Consider the following 13,877-nt stretch of genomic DNA (forward strand, 5'->3'; position numbering starts at 1 on the left):
AATCAGAAGCTCGTAGTGATTTTTTAGCGGCAAACATTCTAAGGGGAATATAGCGAAGTTTTATTGTGAAGCACCCTACTCACAAGCTGGTCTGAGCCAACATAACTCAGAGAAACTAAAGTGATTAACAAAGAGGATTGTTACATTTGGCGCCGGTAAGGGACTTCAACTGTAAAGTACTATCGGAAACGTCTTGGACTTCGCCGAACGTTAGGTCGTGGTCCTTAGAAGACGTTGCCTTCAAGATAAGCCGCTTTAAGAGCCACCACAGATCAAAATTGGAATTGCAGGATATAATTGAATTCCTACAGAATCCTTAGGATATAGAGGAACTTTAAACGCGAGTTATGAACAGTAGTAGTATCAGCGTCACAAAAGAAGATCTGCTGTTCTACTTTGGACAGTCCCTGTTGTATTAAATCTCTCCAAGTCGAAAGAACTAAATCGATTTTTTGGAGAAACCTATACTAAAGCGCAAGCTGACAAAAGAAAAGAAATTATCTGAACGTCCTGAACTTGGGTCTATCAAAGTAAAGAAGCTGTGGCCGTTTGAAGTAAACCTCTGGATATCTGATAAAGTTCCGAAGTTATTATTGAGATTTATCTTGAAAAGCAGCCACAAAAGTAATCTTTGGATACCTGATAAGTATACGTAAAGAAAAGTTGCACAAGAAAAAACAGTTACACAAGATTGAACAGTTAAACCAAGTTTGAAGAAGTTTGTTTAAAAAAAACCTCAATTTATTGTAAAAGAACTAGTAGCTAAGTATTTATCTATTCATATTACATTTAATTTGTTTTTGTTTTATTTTTCTGTACAATCATCGTTTACTTGCCATTTGGACAACCGAATTTGAAATGTTAACATCTTTAAGTTTAAGTTAAGTCTGATAATTAGTTAAGTCTTTAATTAGCTGCTATGCTATATTGTTTCATTAGTCACCTTAATATTGAACATTATCATATCTTACTCTTATTATATGGATTAGTATTAGAGCAAGTGATATATAATAAATTCAAGAAATATCAAATTAAGTTATATTTTTCAAGGTAAGAAGGGACATTTTATCTTATGTGCGTTGATTGGCATCGGATTGGCCTGCCGCCACTGCACCTCTGGTTTGCTTTCTTTGCCTCTTGTTCTGCTCTTGAACACGATAAAGGAGGGAGCTGTCTGTGTTGTAGATGTTTTTGTATGGGAAAAGATAACCGAGTTTCACGTCGGTAAGTATAAACATGTTTTTGTTAATAATATCAGGGCGTAATATTAAATATCCCACACATAATATGGCTGAGCGTAGTGAATTTGACGAGAACAAGATTACTCATATAGCTGAGGCCGTTATGGCTCTCAGACAGTCAGGATTGTTTTCAGTACAGGCAATAGATCACGATAATCAAGGAAATCCATTTGATTTTCGTTTTTCAAATGACCTAATAAGCACTCAGTACCAAATGACGCCAACGCCAACACGTGTCTATACCGCCAGTCAGAATCAGACGGCATCCGGAACCACCAGGCTCCTGCCTCCAACGAGCTTTACCTTACCGGAAACGTATGCAGTAAATGGAGTGAATACTTCCACGCCACGGAACGGGAAAAATCAAAAAGACGACCTTCCCGTGAAGCCAACTAATACTGACATAAAGCCCCTTGTACTCCGCCAAACCCCTAGAATCTCGAACTTCACAGGCGAAACCTCTAAAGGTGATTTGGGTTTCGAGGCTTGGATGTTCGAAGTAAAATGCCTGATAAAAGACAAAGTGTATCACGAGGACTTGCTGCTTCAAAGCGTTCGTCGGACTTTGAAGGGAGAGGCAAGTCGTCTTGCTATGCATCTCGGTGAGGATGCTACCTTAAAGGAGATCCTGCAGAAACTCGAGATGGTTTATGGCATAGTGGAAAGTGGTACAACCTTGCTTCAGCAATTTTATAATTCCAAGCAGGAAACAGGTGAGACGGTCGCAGCGTATGGGTGCAGACTGGAGGACATACTAAGTAAGGCGATCAAGCGAGGAGCTGTAGATAGGATGCAAGCCTATGAAATGCTAAGAAGTAAGATATGGACGGGACTCAGAGACGAAAGAGTAAGAAACGTAAGTATGAAAGTATTCGTGATTTCGACATACTCAGAGCCGAACTGAGGGCCGTGGAACAAGAGATAAAAGAACTGGAGCGTGTGCGCACAAAGTTCCCACGAGAACAAAAGACACCATATATGTAACAGACAAAAGCTGAAAGCTTAAAGATGACGAGTACAGATGTAAATGTAGAGAACAGTGCCATAACCGAGTTAACAAGAAAGGTACGAGCGTTAGAAACTAAAGTAAAAGAACTTCCAGACAACACAAAGTTACTCAACAAGATTCTACAAAAGGTTGAGAATTTGGAGAAAAGTAGTGGACGTGAGAAAAAGTCGCACAAGTCTACGTTAAACTCCGAAAGACCTCTGCCAAGGGACAGTTTGTAGGTCCAGGTAAGTGTAGAGGTCCCACAATGCCTGAACTGCTAGGAGACATAAACGTAAGTTTGTCGTATGTAGAGAATGTACCCTGTCTGGCGTTAGTTGACAGTGGTTCGCAAATTTCCACTGTCAGTGAAAATTTCTTTGATGAATTACTTAGGCCGCGTTGTCCTTAGGCCGCATTGTCCATAGGCCGCATTGCCCTTTGCAGCACCTAGATAGTATACTAAAGATTGAGGGGGGCAGGAGGCCAAGATGTGCCATATCTGGGTTGTATCGAAGCTGAAATATCATTTCCGGATCAGAGTAGTGGAGTCGTCGAGGGTATCCAGACGTTACTTCCAGTTATCCCGAAAACAACATTTAATAAGCAAGTGTCATTGGTCATAGGGACAAACCTAATTAAACACTGTAAGCAAAGATGTATAGATAAACATGGAATAAGTTACATTCGTCAAGCAAAGCCTGACTTGGCTTGGAGACTGGTCTATCAGTACCTGACGCAACAGAGCAAAAAAAAAAACAAAACAGAAAAGCATTCAGGAGAAACAAGGTAAGAACAGGTGGGGATCCGCAAGTTATTAAAGCTAACGAGACCAGCATAATCTGGACAACATTCAAAACTGAGAAGATCGGCGCGTCTCTCTCCACCTTGATAGAAGCTGGGGACGATGAGTTATTTTCTCCATTAGAAATTATTCCAGCTTTGGTTGAAGTGAGAATGGATGGAGGAATGAAAAGACTTCCTGTCAAAGTGCATAATTCATCGTCTAAAGATGTGACAATTCCATCTAAGGCATTTTGGCACATTTGGAGCAAGTAAACGTAGTCGACAGTTCCGAGGGTCTTATTAGGGCTAAGGAGACACAGAGCCAGATTTTGAGTTTCATTTCCACGATTCACCCATGGACGAGCATCAAAAAGAGAAAGCTCTTGAACTCTTGAACTTGAAAAAGTGGGAATCCAGGGTGTTCGCTACGGGCTTTAATGACTTGGGATGTACTTCTGCTGTAAAGCATAGGATTGAGCTTACTGACAATGCTCCATACCACCCGCGCAATATGACGAAGTCCGTCGGAATGTGGTGTCGTACGAGATTCGTACAGCCCCTGGTCTTCACCTGTGGTTTTGGTGCGAAAGAAAGATGGAAGCCTGAGATTCTGTATAGACTACCGCAAGCTTAACTCCCGAACTGTAAAAGACGCATATTCTTTACCTAGCGTAGATGAAGCCTTGGGTACTGAGCGGGTACTGACAAATTGAAGTGGAAGAAGAGGATAAACCGAAAACCGCTTTCACGGTAGGTCCATTGGTTTTTTTTGAATGCAAACGGATGGCATTGGGGCTGACGAATGCCCCTGGCACGTTTCAACGATTGATGGATCATTGCATGTCCTTAACTTCAAGAAATGTGTTGTTTACATTGACGACATAGTAGTTTATGCCAAAACATTTGAAGAACACCTTGAAAGATTAGAAGATGTATTTGCTCAGGCTTGAGCAGTATGGTTTGAAACTGAAATCCTCAAAGTGCTCATTTTTCCGTAAAGTATTTAGGTCAGGTGATTTCCGCAACAGGTATAGAAACTGATCCAGAAAAAATCGAAGCTATCAAGACCTGGCCGAAACCACAGAACCTTAAGGAATTGAGGACATTCATTGGATTTGCTGGTTACTACCGTAAGTTTGTGCCAAACTATGCAAGGTTGGTTAAACCTTTAAATGATCTTGTGACGCGGTTGTTGCAGTCTCCCTCCAGCAAGAGTGGTAAAGCCGGCAAAGTCTTTACTATTTGGCCTGAAGAATGCTAGCAAGCATTTGAGAATATAGTGAACATGTTGTCATCACCTCCTGTTCTTAGTTATCCAGACTTTAGCAAGTCATTTGTTTTGAATACAGATACTAGTGGAAATGGATTAGGAGTGACCCTTAGCCAATTGGACGGTGGTAATGAGAAGATAATTGCCTATGCAAGTAGAGCCTTGAGGAAGTCTGAACAAAGGTGTCCCGAGCATAAGCTCGAATTCCTGTGTCTGAAATGGGCTATAATCGAAATATTTCATGACTACCTGTATTGTAATATGTTCACAGTCCATACTGATAATAACCCGTTGACCTACGTCACGACCACCGCGAAACTGGACGCCACTGGGCACCGATGGTTAGCGGCATTGGCCACATATAACTTTGACATTGTGTACCGCTCCGGGAAAATGAATGTAGATGCGGATGCTTTGTCGCGGAAACCGCACGAAGACACGCATGTTATCATTACCGATGCCATCAGAGCCATCTCTCAGTCTCTATCCTTTAGAAGTGAGGTTCCATATATTGAAAGCTATCTTACTAACATTGATGCTGACGCTACAAAAGATGTTGGCGTATGCTATCAGCCCCAGACTACAATGCCTCCTTTGAGTGATGAGGATCTTCGTTTCATGGTGCAGAGTGATAGAGTTCTGGGAAGGGTAAAAGCTTATCTTGAATTAGGAAAAAAGCCATCCAGAAGAGAAACGAGAAACGAAGAGAAAGAAGTATTGAAGATACTCAAGTTCTGGGATAAACTCGTTCTTGACAAAGGCGTACTCTATAGACGTGGGAGATCAGGTTCTCAGGGGGAACAGGTACTCCAGTTGCTGATACCAATGAAGTTAAAAGAAAAAGCCCTTACTGGGATACATGATGAAGTAGGACACTTTTCGACCGAATGAGCTTTAGATTTGGCTAGGATGAGGTTCTATTGGCCTGGAATAGCCAATGATGTCGAGAACTGGATTAAGTCCTGCGTTCCACGTAAAATCCCAGAGCCACAAAGTGCTGCGCCTTCGGTTACCATGACGACGACAGATCCTTTAGAGCTGGTATGTATGGATTTTCTCAAATTAGAAAGAAGCAGAGGAGGATACGAAAACGTTTTGGTCACCACGGATCATTTCACCAGATATGCCCAAGCAGTGCCTACCTTAAATCAGACGGCAAAGACAACAGCTAAAGTTTTGTTCAATTCTTTCATCGTGCACTATGGATTCCCAGCTCGAATCCATAGTGATCAATAAAGAAACTTCGAATCAGAATTGTGTGGTATCGCAAATGTTTCAAAAACCAGAACAACATCTTATCATCCTATAGGAAATGGTATGTGTGAACGCTTTAATCGAACACTTCTTCAGATGTTAGGGACCCTGGATCAAGAGAAGAAGTCAAACTGGAAAGATTACGTGGCACCTGCTGTGCACGCGTATAATGCAAGCAAGCATTCCAGCACCGGCGTGTCGCCATTCTTCCTTATGTTCGGACGCCATCCTAGGTTGCCAATAGATGTTTACTTTCGCCATGACCCAAATGGATTTCAAGTCAAAAAACGATCTAACTTTATAGAAGATCTGAAAGAGCGTTTGCGCTATGTTTATAAACTTGCTCAGGATAAGGCAAACGTTTCAGCCAGGCACCAGAAAAGGACATATGACAGTCGCAAACCCCCCTCAAGTACACCTAGACCTGGTGACAAAGGTCTCGTGAAAAACGTGACCCCTAAAGGAAAGCTTGACAATCTTTGGGAAGAAAACATTTTCGTCGTGACAGAAAAACCTAATGAAGATATCTCGGTATATCATGTTTAGCGTGAGGACGGAATAGGGCGGAAAAGAACTTTACACAGAAAACCTACTTCTTCGTTGTCCTTCTGGATTACGTGTCCAAGAAAAGAAGACGAAACCCCAGAAACGCTCACATACAAATAAACCGAAACACAACAAACGACCCATGAGATCTGAAACCATTGAATCTAGTGATGAGGATCTCGAAGAAGATCGTCCGAAAAGACCCAAACGAAATAGACGAAGACCTGCCTGGATGTCGGATTCAAAATAAATATTTGATTCTGGGCGCAAGGGTAGGTCCAACCATAATACTAATTTTTGTATCATGGGTCATAATATTTCTTGACGAAAAGAAAAGGTAAGGAAGCTACTTTCTTCTCATTGGTCAGTCGTTAGTTTAAAAAAAGGGAAAGGTGTAGCGAAGCGAGCTTTATGTATGTATGGGGTGTCTCTGGGGATTGATTGGGTGTTTAAGAGCAGACCATGCGGCTGGATCGAGGATCAGAAGCTCGTAGTGAATTGTTAGCGGCAAACATTCTGAGGGAATATAGCGAAGTTTTATTATGAAGCACCCTACTCACAAACTGGTCTGAGCCAACATAACTCAGAGAAACTAAAGTAATTAACAAAGAGGATTGTTACACGTGAGGTGGTTTGACTGTAATTGAAAAAGATGATGTTTGGATTCAAAATAAATAGCTACTGTTCCCAGCAGACCGAGGCAGTCGTCCTTTTTTTATCGCGTTCGTAGCTTCTTTTATGTGATCCAGAAGTACATTTCAAATCGACCACTTGATGCCAATGTTGTAAGTAAGCAGCAGTTAGGTGGACTCGCGAAGCGCCGACAATGCCAAAAATCACAAGTCGAAAAACCCCACCCCCCCTGGGGTTTTTGGGGGTCGGTAACCCGCCCTACAGGGGGTCTTGCGCGATCGGCCGACACGCGAAATGTGCCTAACTGCTGCTCTGTTGGGGTCGCAAACGGAGGTAAAAATATCTTATAAATATACGATGCATGAATGTAAGAAGTTTGTTAACGACTTTTGCATAATTTGTCTAAGACCTAAAGTTATCGTACCTAAGCCAGAACCCTTTTGGTGTTGTGGTAAAAAAATGCAGATAGAAGACGACACGTCAGCACAGTGTTACGAGTGTGGTAAGAATATTCGTAATGCCGTACCAAATGCTACCAAAGAGCAGTATTACGCCAATGGAGGTCGTACGAAGACCCCATATAAGAGAATAAGATACTTCCGAGACTGGATGAGTCATATCCAAGGTTTACATCCGATATATTTAGACACGCAGAAAATCATAGACCACTTAGAAGAGCCAACCCCACAAAGTCTACGAAAGACATTGAAAAAATTAAAGCTAGGGAAATATTACAAAGCTATTCCCTATCTTTTGTCTGAAATTACCGGTAGGCGTATTCCTCATGTCCCAGATATGCAAAGGGCCGAGTGGTTATTCTGTCGGCTGGATAAGGATATTCCTTATTACCCCGACGTAATTTACGAAATAGACCCCAACCACCCCCTATTAGGATGGATTCCGAGAAGATGAAATGTGTAGATGAAATCCCGTCGCGCTCTTTTCGAAGCAGATGTCTACTGAGCGAGCTTTCTTTGGAGCTCCTCTTTTGCCTCCTGGTAGATCTTTTTGCGAGATTCCTCGGAAAGATCTTTCACTATGGTTTTTTTATTACCTGACTTTAACTCCCCGTATTTCTTTTCCTCCGCGAGGATCAAAGAAAACTCCGCGTCGTCTATGCGGCGGTCCCGCAGAGCCTGAGACACCAAGTCGGCGATGGTGTTAGCCTTTGCTCTTGCTAGGGCTATGTGTGTGTCGTGCTTGGATATCTTACCGGACAATTGCTTCATAATGCCTGTCGTAACAGCGGAAACGATGCCGCAGACGGCCCCAACGCTGGCCAAAGGAACGCCAACGACTATTCCAGGTCCGGTAAGCGAAGTAGCAACGCCAGTGCCTGTTAACGCCACGGACATGGAGCCGGAAGTTATCGCGATTTTATGTAGTATGCTTCGGGCTCTGGCGTACTTTTTCCTGACCTCTTCGTAGTGTTTCGCTTGCCCTTCCAAGTAAGCCAGGATTAAGTTTGCTTTGTTGAGCCTAAAGTTTTCAGCGTTTAATTCGTTAGGACCTGTATCCTTAGTGGTAGCGTGATAATTGGGAACATCTGGGTACAACTGAGGTGCTGAAGGTATAACATCCATTATATACTAATGTACGACGCTTTTGGGGATGATATTGAGGAGCAGCCACATCACGACAACCGGGATTATGCCAACTGGGGAGCATTTAGGAAGATGTTTCCGCATGCAGACCCTAGTAAGTTCGAAAGAAGACCCGATGGGATTTACTATGAAGGCTCCAGAATGTACAGCAATGCGGACTTGGAGCCAAAGAACCCAAAACCCGAGCATAAAGAAAGGCAGCCTAATTTTCCAGAGAATTTATTACCGGCAACGGAGGATTACCCATTTTACGATAACAAAGGTGGCGCAAATGACTTTGCTAAGATGGTTACCTCCTTAGAAATCCCCGTGGGCCCTACGACTTTCAAAATAAAAGTCAGAGACATCTTTAGAGAAACTGCCATGAAACATACCTCAGGGAAAGAATCCAGAGAATGGTTATCAGGTCCCAACATGCGGTATTGGCCGCAGCAGTTAAACTTTGCTGTCTGGGCTGCTACTAAAGGATGCGGTATAGCCGCGGACATGTTCCATATTCCTTTCCTGCGATTTCATGTTGCTTTTACTATTCGTAGGATATTGTTTGAGTTAGGAGCACCGCTTCCTAGTGACACTATCTTTAAGCCGAAGGATAACAAATATGACAAAGTCGCATGGGAGCGATTAAGGAATGAGTTTAAGCTTACCAACCCTGATTTTCGCAACAAAGAGGGTGCCGCCCATGGTTTAGGAGAGACTTACACCTATGCTTCGTATGTTGGCGCCAGCATAGAAACGCCGGGTATGGGGTATCCTAGCAGATGGGAATTCTCCGACTTAGGGGGTAAAGCGTCAAAAGGTGACTTGATTTACTTCATAGAAAGCAAAGAGAAATATCCTTGGGCGCCTTTCTTTGCCGCAAAGGGCATTGGACTGAAAAACCTAGCAAGGATTAACCGCAGCATTGAAGCCTTTGTTTACTGCATTCTAGGGGCCCAGGTTAGCACTCGCAGCCCCATCGTAGATGCCTCCGGGGCGTCGCAGGAAACCCAACAAGTATTCCTCGTCCTCTTTGAAAGCGCTGTTATTGAGAATGTGATTTCTAAGTCAGTTCAAAGATATCAACTTGCGGTGCAGCAGTCTAAAGCGCGGCTGGATTACGCCCTATCACCGGGTTGTTGGCTAATGCCAAGTAATTTGGTCATCAACGCCGATTCCGTCGTGGGTTATAACAACAAGCTTCAACGAGCTACTAAGGACATGAAGTTTGGGGTGAACGACGTGAACTCTGACACTCTCAGGAACATTCCTCACTTCGTAGAGAAGCCAAAGAAGACGCACGTAGAAACCCCATCGAAGAAGCCACCAAAGAAACCAGTAAGAAAGGTTACCGAGAAATATGACCATGACTTATTAAAAGCCGGCTTAGCCGCCGCAAGCGTTGGTCTGAGTTATTATATATGGCGATGAACAACCCCTACGTAGCTGGAGTGGATTGCGTTTATACGACTTACACAGGCGAGAAAAAATACACCCAGGCATCTTGGGTGGACGTCACGGGCATGTCCGTGAATTTGAACTACTCGGGAAAGAAGTTAATCCTTTGTAGTATTTGCATTGGTACGGGCAGTCATGCCAACGTGGGCTTCAGGTTCCTGGATGAGAATGGCATACTGCAGCCCATGCGCGTAAAAGATAATAACAGGGAGCCCGTACATTTCTCCGTAGAGCCGACGGCGAATAGCGCTGAGAACTTGTCGGTTTGGACTTTCCACATGGTCGCCGATTGTCATGGGAAAGTGAAGCTACAAATAAGAGTAGACGACAGTGGAAGTGTTTGCGTGAATAGCATAGAGGATCAAAGAGATACGGCTTATAACCATTTAACCATTAGCACTCTTACGGCAATGAGTCTATAGGAGGGAATTTATTCCCTGAAATATATGAACCCACACATAAAGGAATATCGGTTTCTTCATGACTTTGAGGAGAGAAAGTACGAAGGTGATAATTGGTACGACGCCGGATTGTGGGTAAAGGTTGGGGGCTTAGGAATGATAATGTGTACTATTAGCATTAACACGGGGTGGAGTTGTAATGTCGGCTTTAGGATCGTGGACGAGGCCAATACCCCATTGACACCTCATAGGACGAAAGGCAATAGGCATTCAGTCCATTTTTCATTCGAACCTGATCCATTTAGCGCAGAAGATCTAACGCCCATAACTTTTCATATGATAGCTAATTGTCAATATGCAAAGCTTCAGGTTCGCCCCAGCGATGCCGCCAAGTCTGGCGCCAACCCCGGCATCCTCCGAATAAATGGTAAGCTCGAAACGGCTGTAGACGCTGCTTGGTGTCATAAGGCCATTAGCACCATAAGCGTCTTACCTTTAACACTAAATTATCAGCCCGGGGCTAATACCATATTTACTTATCCCCAGCCGAGAATGCCCAGGGCCCCCAATGAGAAGGACAAGAAACCATCTAAGAAGGCGGCGCCTGTCGGATAGGAGTTACCTCTTCATCTTCTTCAGGAGTACCACTCCAATAGCGACGACCAAGATCCAAATGTTATTCCCCACGAACTTCAACAGTTCGCCGCCGGTTCTAAGTACCAGGCTAAGAACGCTACCAAGCAGCCCAGGAAGACCGGCTGCCATCTTTTTTCCCAAGTCCGTCAGCCCACTGTCCAACTTGCTTACGCCCGCGCCCGTTGCCTTAAGCGTGCTAAGGATAACTCCTACTACGGTGCTAATAGCAACCGCAAATGCCAGCGGAATACCATACTTCACCAGAGCTCTTTTTATCTTTTCCTTGGTGGTAAGCCCCAGCTCCTTTTCCTTACCTTCTATTTGCGTTTGTAATTCCGCCAGTCTTTCCTGAAGGGTTTCTACTTCCTTTTGGGCTGCCTCCCTTTCTTCTTCAGGGCGAGTTTGATCTTCGATTATTACTCGCTGTCGATCTATTTCGTACTCCAAGTCTTCGACGGCCTGTCGAAGTTGCCGTATTTGTTCCTCCGCCACTGCCTTGTCCACCATTAATTGCCTTTCTCTGTCAACAGACTCCATTAATTCTTGTCCTAAGCGCTGTAGTTCCGTGTCTTTTCCCGCCGCTTCATTCAAAGCAGCCCTTAGCTGATTCCTTGCGTCGCTTTTTTCGTCCAACGCCTTAGAAAGTCTATTCCTAAAGTCTACGATTTCGTCTGCATGGCTTTTAGTAGTTAGTTCATTTTGTTTAATGAATTCGTCTTCCATTTCCTTAAATCTTTCTTCGAGGACGTCGTTTTCCAGCTCTAGATTCTGGAAAGACACCTTAAGAGCCGCCAAATCCTCACTTGCCCTTAAGAGGTCCTCGCGCTCCCTGGTGATTCGTTCTAAGTCGTTATTAACTGCCTCCGTTCGGCTAGTAATCTCGGCCAATTCTCGTTGCGCTTCCGCTAAATCATATGCAGAAGAGGCTTGCTCGGCAAGGCGTGCTGGTAAGGTCCGTATTTTATTTATCTTGGCCTCCAATTCCCGTTTTTGAGAGTTCAGCGTAGCAACTTCCTCTGTCTTGGTTTGGAGTGACTCACTTAGCGTTCCTACTTGCGCCCTTAATTCTTCGTATGTTCCATGGCCGCCTGCAAAGGCCGGTAATTTAGCTGCCGCCTTAAAGATCTTATTGAAATCCAGTCGCATTTCCTCCCTAGTCGAGCCTCGCTGCATGGTCAAGTTGGGCGTTCCCAGCGCATTTGTGACTCCTTTTGGAAGCTGGTTGTTAAGCAGGTGGGAATTCTTCCTTTGATACAGGTTGTGCCATTTTTCCCTACCCGATTCTCTAACTTGAACCTGCCCTTTGTCTCCTATTTGGATGTCTAAGAGAGCCAGGTTTAGGCTTGGGTATCGCTCCCTTAGGTCCTCGATGAGGTCCGCCATTAAGTCCGACCGCACGCCAAGGGATTCCATTTGTAAGTATTCTGGAATGGGCGTGTGGGGGTTCTTAGACCTAAATTTATCTCTCAAGGAACGCATAGCATCGCGGGCCCTCCTACCATACTTACTACTTAATTTCTCAAAGAGACTTCGCCCGTCTACGTTGTCATTAGGAAGTAAAGACTCGTATTCTTCATCGTTAATATCAACTTGGCCTTCTTCGGTAAGGGGGTCAAAATCCGTTCCTTCTACTTCCATTATATATGATAAGCTCAAAGTTAAACCCAAACGTATTGCCTAAGCAGGTTGGCGGGCTGAAAGCAGAACGCACCTTTCATCGGGTCACATTCACCCCCAGCAGCGCAAAGCCAGGGGAAACCCTGTACGTAGGCGTGCCCCGCCTAACGGATAACCTAGTATTGGTTCCTGGTACCTTGGCTTTAAGGTTTGACCTAGCAATACAACCAAGCACCAAGGACAAGCGCTATACCGTCAATAATGTGGGTAGGAACCTCGTCTCTAAGATGAGAATCAAGTTCGCCGGGGAATCCCTCTTAGACTTAAATAGGTACGATCTGTACACCACGTATAAGGATCTGTGGTTGACGGCCTTTGACCGTGCACAAAAGATAGAGCAGGGAATTGGAAGCGTTATTCTTCGTAAGCTTCGCAGCGATACTAACCCGGCGCCTACTGACTCCAGTGGAGCAACCGCAGTAGCAGACGCAACAAGGGTAAAGACCGCCTATGGTAGCAAGTACGTTATCCCTTTGGACTTTGAAGTAATTACGAACCATGGCGTGTATTACCCCAGACAGTTATCCGAGTTACAGTTTGAAGTAACCCTGGCGGACACTACGAACGTCATAGGAGGAATGGACAGCGCAATTAGCGGAGCCGTGGATCCCTATTCTATCACCAACTTAGAGCTACAGTACGAAACCGTGTACAGCGAAGAGCTGGCCCGTAGCGCTGGCATGGAATACAGCTCCGGGAAGGCATTCTTATACGACCACGTAGTGATGTATAAGACGTTCAGCTTCCTGGATAAGACGGATGAGGTTATCAACCAAAGCATTAACCTCCCCCGAAGAAGTCTCACGGGGTTAATGCTGGTGTTTGCCAAGCCCTATGAGGCCGGTAAGCGTGACTCCGAGGCCTTTCACAACCCCAACATTACTAACGTCGGCGTGAATATCAACGGCGTTCCAAACAAGGTCTACTCCCAGGGAATAAAGCCCGCAGACGTGTACAGGGAGGCAATGCGCAAGTTTGGCGACCAAATTAACCCTGAGGAATTCTTTAAGGACAAATATGCGCTGTGGATTGACATGCGCACCATTAACGACGAAGACCTACATGGCCAGGGTTTACGGTTGGTAAATACGCAGGATGGCATAACATTGGAGATCAAACGCACCAAGAACACCAGTGCCGGCGACAGCGACAAGATAAACTGCTACATCTTCGTCGTCTCAGACGCGCAACTGAGCGTGGAAATGAACCAACTTAAAAGTGTTGCATATTAAGGTTAAAATATTCCTTAGATATACGATGCTGCAAATATTTGAAAACAACGGTACGAAACTGCAATGCATAGTGCAAGGCGAAACTTTGTACTTTAAGGGAAAAGAGGTGGCAGCTGCATTAGGATATGAAAAAACGAGAAACGCAATCAGGGAGCACGTTTCTGAGAAATAC

At 44.4% G+C, this 13,877-nt stretch overlaps 1 protein-coding gene across 3 annotated transcripts in view; it reads left to right on the forward strand.

Moving 5' to 3' along the window:
* Nucleotides 1-13,877, forward strand: part of LOC148907698 (uncharacterized) — a 30,996-nt gene that overhangs the window by 2,529 nt on the left and 14,590 nt on the right. The window lies entirely within an intron of this gene.

This window comes from Actinia tenebrosa, unplaced genomic scaffold (genome assembly GCF_029948245.1).
Source record: "Actinia tenebrosa isolate PJP-AT-01 unplaced genomic scaffold, QUT_ActTen_1.0 PGA_scaffold3__52_contigs__length_22856419, whole genome shotgun sequence".
Taxonomy (NCBI): domain Eukaryota; kingdom Metazoa; phylum Cnidaria; class Anthozoa; order Actiniaria; family Actiniidae; genus Actinia; species Actinia tenebrosa.